This window comes from Hydra viridissima, unplaced genomic scaffold (genome assembly GCF_058129835.1).
Source record: "Hydra viridissima isolate aposymbiotic clone 2 unplaced genomic scaffold, HvirCarnegie_v1 scaffold_16, whole genome shotgun sequence".
In the NCBI taxonomy this organism is placed as follows: domain Eukaryota; kingdom Metazoa; phylum Cnidaria; class Hydrozoa; order Anthoathecata; family Hydridae; genus Hydra; species Hydra viridissima.
This window is the reverse complement of record NW_028324315.1, coordinates 8,195,180-8,203,350: the sequence shown is the minus strand read 5'-3', so window position 1 is coordinate 8,203,350 and position 8,171 is coordinate 8,195,180. Positions and strand designations below refer to the sequence as shown.

General features: G+C 30.3%; 1 pseudogene; it reads left to right on the top strand.

Moving 5' to 3' along the window:
- The first annotated feature begins 3,020 nt into the window (after window positions 1-3,020).
- On the top strand, window positions 3,021-4,288 carry LOC149877908 (uncharacterized; annotated as a pseudogene).
- Window positions 4,289-8,171: the final 3,883 nt, after the last annotated feature.

Below are 8,171 nucleotides of genomic sequence, written 5' to 3'. Positions count from 1 at the left end.
CAACCAAGGCAATGAAGCGGCATCTATGGTATTTAAGTGAAGAACTTATATCTTTGGCCTTTTTTAGTGATGATGTAGAGATTGAAGTTAAAAGAAAAATGATAACTGCCCTTCAGCGTCAATGCGTAGACAATAATAGGCCATCAAAGAAATTAGCAGATATAACAAATGTAATGAGTAAATCCCTTGAGGACTTTGTAACGTGTAAATCACTTTCATTTTTTAATTTCTTAAATATTGACATTTCCTTTCTTGAAGAAGATCCTTCAAACTGGAAAAACAATGAGTCCTATGCCGACTCTAAAGAAGTAGTGAAGTCTCTTAAAGTTGTTAATGATTGCGCCGAAAGAGGGGTGAAGTTAGTACAAGACTTTAATGCTGTCTTAACAAAAGATGAAGAGCAGCAAAAGTATGTGCTAAATTTAGTTGCAGAAAAAAGGGCTGTCTTACCAGATGCAAAAAAATCAACATTGAGTGCTAAACAAACCAGGCGACAATGAGCAGCTGTTGTTGTTTAATGTTGTTTAATGTTGTTTAATAAAAATTATTATGTGTAATAAGAGCTTTATTTTCGTTTTTATTTTATTAAAATCGAACGGTAAATAACCGAAATGTGTACAGAAAATGAAGGTCAATATTTTACTGAACTTTTGAAAATTCCAATTTTAGAGGGGTATAAAGATCGCCCCAGCGCGACCTCTAAATTATTAACCGATTTGGCTGATTTTTTTAGTACAATATTTTCTTTCATAAATGAACACATTTAGACCTTAGGAATAACAAAAAGGAAAAAAAGGTTTTTTTGGATCACCCTAATATATATATATATATATATATATATATATATATATATATATATATATATATATATATATATATATATATATATATATATATTATAATTTTGAGTTTGCATTTACGACGCTTTTTGTTTTGATCTTTAAATGAACATCCACTGCATAAAATTTGAAAAAATAAAGAAAACCCCAAACGTCTTGAATGATCATGCAACATGGAATGCTTTTTACCACATATATTACAATTAGCATACTTTTCAAAACAACTTTTCATTTGTTTAAAATGCATAAAAAATATAAATTCATCATTATCAAATAATATTTTTTCAAGATTATTTTTCAGCTTTTTACTACTTGTAGAACAAGTTCCTGTGTTTGAATTAAATTGCTTATTGGTGTTATTCAGCAGAGTAGCAACTTAGGGGCTACGCGGGGCAATGCCCCGGGGCCCTCAAGCTCAGGGGGCCCTTGAATCCTTACCAGAAATCTCGATCGAACTGAACTTTTGCAAATATCTCCCATTTTCAAAAGAAGTATGACAGGTTGCAACTTGCAACCCCACTTTATTCATGACAACTCAGTTTAGAGAAATTCAAAAGTTATGCCTAGGGAATTCCCCTAAATTCTTTCTGTAGGTTGGCAGTGTTGTCAACTTGACGGGTAGTGATATGTGCGTCATTTCCCAACGACACTTGTAGCGTATAAGTGTGTTTCTCGTTCCTTTTATTTTGCTTCTAACATCGTCAGTGAATATATTAATAATATTAATAAATTAAAGCCGACAATTATTTTATCGCGTGTTAATTTGTTGTTATTATTGTTTTGAAAGTCCGTTGTTCATTGCTTCTGAATACACACACAAAACCCTGGGTGACCCAGGCTGGGTCACAGCAGGGGGTGGGATGTTAATCAGTAAGCTACTGGCTGCTTGAGGTGGGCTTCATCACGCGTTTTAACCAATCAAAGCATTTGTTGTGAGCCTTTGAGAGCTGCAGCGCGTCAATTCTAAAACAAATTTGTTTAAAATATCTAAAATTATTTTAGTTTATGTGATTATTAAATTGTCAAAAGATATGTTATTTCATATATTTATGTCAAGTTTATTTATAAAAATTTCATCTATATAAATAAAAAAATTAATAACTATGGACAAAATAAGCTTTCTAAATAAATATGTGCATAATTATACTTAACATAATCGGAAAAGTTATTATACTTGTATATTTCTTCTACTGTTGAAAGCGAAAACATTCATAAAATTTTTAGAACGTTTTTGAATTTTTAGAACGTTTTTATGAGTTTTTATCATAAAAACATTCTTATTCTGTCAAAAACATTCATAAACGTTCTAAACTTGCACGTAGTTATTATTTTAACAATCAAGCGAATAATTTTAGTAAATTGTTTGCAACTTTTGTCAAAAAACAGTGTAAAGACATAAATTTTTTTATTTGTTTGTTTGATTCAAGTGAAACTTTGTTTGATTCAAGTGAAACTTTGTTTGATTCAAGTGAAACTTTGTTTTTTTAATGTAGATTAATTTGAAACAGAAAATATCTTGTGTAAACAGAAAAAATGGATAAAGGTACAGAACTCTTAAATGGGCATTTTTGTTTTAAACTATTTCCAGACGGTGGAGTTGAAAGAAATAAAGCTATTTGTAACCATTGCAAAGCTGAATTTTCTTATCATCGTAGTGCTTCAAGTTTGAAGTACCACTTAAAAGCAGCACACACTCTTGATGCTAGCAAACCACCAAATCGTGCGATTAGTCGCGATTAAAAATTTTAATCGTTGCCCAGCACTAATTATATCATAGTATTATATTATATGCTGTATAAACAATACAATATTAGATTATCTAATATTGCATTTTTTAAATAAATTAGAAAACTAAAATTATGGATAAAAAGAAGAAACCCAGTGGTGCATTTAAACGCAAACAACGCCAAGAAAGAGAAGATAGTAAACAAATATTGACCGAAATTGACAAGTTTTTTAGTTAGCCTTCTGCAAGTACATCTGGCCAAAATATTTCTATTGATAGTGACTCAAATAATGTAGTAACTGCAGTGTTGGTTGAGAAGCCTACTGAAGAAGATTCGACAATTATTGCAGTTGGAGATACCTTCGCCGCCGATCATGTGAACGTGGATGATGTTTGCATGACACACATAAGAGCGGAGGGTTTGGAGGAACCACAGACCTCTGCATTTTTGGAAAATGTGTACGACAAATCTTCTTATGACTTGGGAAACTCCACAAACAAATTACTAAGTGATAACTAAAAACGTCAAATTCTTGATATGGGCCCTTTACAGCCTTTAGAACCTTTTCCAACAGACATCAACCAGAACAATAGGTGTTTTTCAAAATCGTACTACGTTTTGTGTTCTAAATATGGGCCAGTTAATCGTTTTTGGTTGTGTCATTCCAAAATACTAGACGCTGTCTATTGTCAACCCTGCTGGTTATTTGCTTCACAAAGGAATAATGTTTGGTGTACGGGAATTCGAGATTGGAAGCATTTATCAAAAAGAATTAAACAACACAGTTGTTCGAGTAGCCATTCGGAAGCATATGCTGTGTATGAATTTTGGAAAAAAAACAATACTAATACTATCGACAAGGAACTTGAAAATGAAATTCGCAAAGGAGCATCATTTTGGAAAATGGTTCTTCAAAGGTTATTCGATATCATACTTACCCTAGCAAAGAGTTCTTTGGCTTTGAGAGGACATCAAGAAGACTTAAGGCAAGAAGGATACCACGGAAATTTTCTGTCCTTTGTAGAGCTTGTCGCCCAATATGATCACATTTTGCGACAAGTTTTGGATATGCCCTAAGGAAATAATAATTATTTCTAAGTTTTTTTATCGTTTTATTTTGTTTATAATTAATAACTGTTTAATATCAGGACTTTTTTAAATTGCGTTTTTTTATGTTTTTAGGATCTACAAGATATCTGAGTGCAACAATTCAAAATGAAATGATTGAGAGCTTTGGAACCAAACTCAAAACCCATCTACTAGAACAAATTAGAGCGTCACCGTTTTTTGCCATCATAATGGATAAAACACAGGACGTATCGAAGGTAGATCAGTTAAGCATTGTTGTAAGGTATGCAGTAATAACCAGATTGGAAAATGGACAGCCAATTGATATAGAAGCAAAAGAAGTGTTTCTAGGCTTTTATGCAGCCATCAAACATGGCGCAGTAGATTTAGTCAACTAAGGCTATGATGGAGCCATTGTGATGAGTGGTGTGTATAATGGTGTACAAAAACATATTAAGGATATCCAGCCTAACGCAGAGTACGTACATTGTGCCACTCATAATTTAAATTTAGTGATAAATGATGCCGTTAGAGGTTGTGTGGAAATACAGACTTTTTTCGCGACGTTGCAAGATTTGTAAAACTTTTTTGGTAACAGCATCAAACGTTGGGATCTACTGTCAAAATTCACAGGCGAATTGGACACCACTTTAAAAAACTAAATCCGACTAGATGGTTCAGTAGGGTCAATACGATATCTGCAATAAAACTTCGTTATTTTGATATTATCAAAGCATTATCAGAAAGAGTTCTAAAGGGTCCAAATAAAGATGAGCGTAGTGAAGCAGAGAGTATTAAAACAAAAATGCTAAATTTCGAGTTCGTGTTGCTTTGCAAGTTCATGCACAGTGTATTGAACGACATCAATTATGCATCCAAAACTTTACAAAAATGCGACATCAGTTTGGGCGAGGCGAGTAAAGTTTTAGCAGAGATCAAAGCAAAGTTGCAAATTTATAGAAATGATTTCGAATTATTCAAGTGCAAAGCCAGTGAAACTGCAAGAAAATATGGTATTGATACCCATTTTCAAGAAAAAAAGGCAAAGAAAAGTTAAAAAACATTTTGATGAATTAGCTGCGGATCACCGATTTCCCAACCGAGAAAAAATACTTAAAATTGGGATTTTCAATAATGCACTAGACACAGTAATATCTCAATTAAATACACGTTTTATTGGTGTTAGTGCAGTCTGTCATATATTCGATTTTCTAACACCAATATTTTTATTACATGTTGATGAAGCAACTTTATTACAAAAGTGTGACGAATTCCGAAGAAAATGTTCAGATATATTAGGCCCTAGTTTTTCACTTCAATTTATTAATATTTACCATTTAGTTTTACCTCAACTAACTCAAGCATGGGCTGTTCATCAATTATGTAAGGAAATACTGAGCAAATATGGAGTTCTAGAATACGACCTAACGGAAGTATTTACACTATGTTATTATACTTAACAATTCCTGTCACTTCTGCAGCAGCTGAAAGGTCATTTAGCAAATTAAAAATAATAAAAAATTATTTAAGAAACAAGATGGGCACAACTCGACTCCGACATTTATCGCTAATAGCAATTGAAAACAAAGCCGCATCAAGTATTTAAACGAAGTCATTGATACTTTTGCGAAAACTAAAGCTAGGAAAAAATTTTAAATATAGTTGTTATTTAGTCAGTTGGTAGGCCCGACCTTTACATAATAAGCCCTTGAATCTTCTCTATTTCGTTTTATTAGCCAAACCTACACCAAGTATTCATTGTAATTTATGTTGTTACTGTTTAATATTTTTATTACCTGCCCTGCAGTGCACTTTTTAATTTGCCCCAGGGCCATTGATTACCTAGCTACTCCACTGGTGTTATTGGAATTATTATGCTGATTGCCATTAAACTTTCTTTTCCTTGGTCTTATTATTCTTTTTTTGTTTGCCATAATATACTTTTTAATCTTTAACTGTAATAGGTTAGATACGAAAATTAAAAGCACTATTTTATCTGAATTCAAAAAGACTACAAAACAATGTTATACCGTTTAAAAAAAGCAATGTGACTTAGATTTATGACATTTAGACCAATATAAACTTAAAACATTAAAAAAAGAATAGTTACAGGCTTGGCATGTTTAGTTATTAGGGACTAACTTAAAGGATAAAAAGGTTGCTATGCTCGTTGCTATGTGATTAAAATATACCTTAAAATTTTTAAGAAGAATATTCTTAATATTCTAAGATTATTTTGGAAAAAATATTTTTACTATTGAATTCTACAAGGTTCAATTGTCTAAATAACATTTTTTCAAATTTTTCATTTTTTTTTTTTCATTTTTCACCAAAATAATGGCTGGATACCATCTTACTGTTTTGAAACTTTGTGTAAATTCAATTTCAATTTGATTGGTCGACGAAGCGTTCCTATTACTGTCACCTGAAGTAATAAGAAAATATGAAAAAATATTCAAGTACAAGTCATCTTTAGGTTAGACAAAAATTATTTGAATGAACTCGAAAGATTTAAATACCAAGTACAAATAGTTGTTGCTACAAATAAGTCGGCAAATTGAACTTTTTTTCCTCCATTAAAAATAAGAAATCTGCAATCATTTTGCTAAAAATAAAAATTTACACAAAAATAAGAAAAAAATCAAAACAATCAAAACTGCAAATTGGTTCATGAAAAAAATATCTCTTTTCACAAAACGAGAATTCACTTTGGAAGTATTTTTGAAAAATTAGTTTTAGTAGAAAAATTTTCTACTAAAACTAATTATTCAAAAATATCTAAAACCAATCAAAAACCTAAAATTATAAAACTGTTTCACTAAATAGAAGATACAAAATACTCTAATACAAGTATAAGAAAAAACCTTTTTTTGGAATTTAAGCTGATACAAAAGTATTTAATACTGAGTCTAAAAAGAGATGAATTAAGATTTTAAGGTATCTTCTAGAATAATCTCTGTTAAGACGTCTTTTAATAGAAATTCATTAAATCAATCATGAAAATAAAATGTAAACGTTCTTCAAAAAGTATTTAAACAAGAATCAAAGCTGCATGGCCAATACATCATGAAAAAATGAACCGAAGTTTGATGTTATTATTAAAGGTATAAAATATTTATTGAAGATTTTTAAGATTTTTAAGCTACGAAACAAAGTTAAAAAAAAAAAAGCAATACCAAAAAATTTAAATAAGAATGAAGAAAAACAATTAAAGAATAAACGAAACTTTAATCTTAAAAATATTACAAAATAATTAAAAATGAAAAGTGAATAAATAAAATGAAAAAATTTTCATGAATAATTATTTTCAGGATTTTTACAAAACAATTGTCCCTTACTTTTTTCCTTAAATATACACTTATTTCCAGGACCTCAAAACACTTTTCTCGAAGGACAGGCTTTTTTTTGCCATCAGCTAAATTCAGAATGAAACGACTTTTTAAAAAATGGTCAGTAGATATTTTTTCTTTTGGAAAGCTATCATTAAAGCTAGGGTTAGTTAGTTTGGATACAAAATACGCGTTTATTTACAAATTCTAAAACCATAATATTGCAGATCTTCAATCGCCGACCATGCGAGACAATATTGTGCACTTTTTTGATTGCCTCTACTACAATTGTAGTCTACAACTTCGTTTAAATTCAGCTGAATTCGCGCAGCACTTTAACCTTTTTCATGTCATAAAATATTTCTGTTGATAGCCAGATTTTTTTTTACACTTTTTCGATATAAAGACTTTTAAATTTTCGTGGGAGGTCTAATATCCATTTTCTTGATTTAGTATAACTTTTTTTGAGTAGTTTATTGAAATTTACACAAAATACGGAGTATGATCTGCATTCAATTCAATGTTCAAGTTCTTCAGAGAAAAATGTATTGGCTCTCTCGGTCGTCTATTGCAAAAGTTCTCTTTATTTAAGTATTCCCTTATATTCTTCTATTTATTTATCTATTCCCTTATATTTTTAATTCCTGATTTAAACCAAGTTTAAACCAAAAAGAAAACATTGAAACTTATTTTTAAAAAATTGAACAAAATTTTGATGAAAGTTTATTCAAAGCAAAAACTGTCACCCTGAGTTCATTTGTTTCATTTGGAAATTTCATTATTGATTTTTTACATGGTAATAAAAATACAGCTTGTTTCTCAAACAAATTTTATGCATGACCTGCTTTAATTGCAGGTCCGGGTTTGTGGGTGCTTACAGGCGATTATTAAAAGCCCAATTTTTCTATATTAAAAAAAAAGCTTTGAATATTGTTGTAGCAATAAAATAAGAAATCGAGAACTATAATTTAACTATAATGCATTTGAACAGAGAGGTCTTTCAACAACAGGTTATGATATTTTTTGCTTTTTTATGGTTTAATATTTCAAGAAAAGTATGAGTTTATTTATGATTAGCAAATTAATTTTTAAAGATGTTTTATATAATTTTTAATAGTTGACTTGTTGCGCCTTTAAAAAGCAAGAAATTAATTTTTCTAAACAAGATTTCTAATCACTAAAATTATGATTATAACGTGTGGACTGGA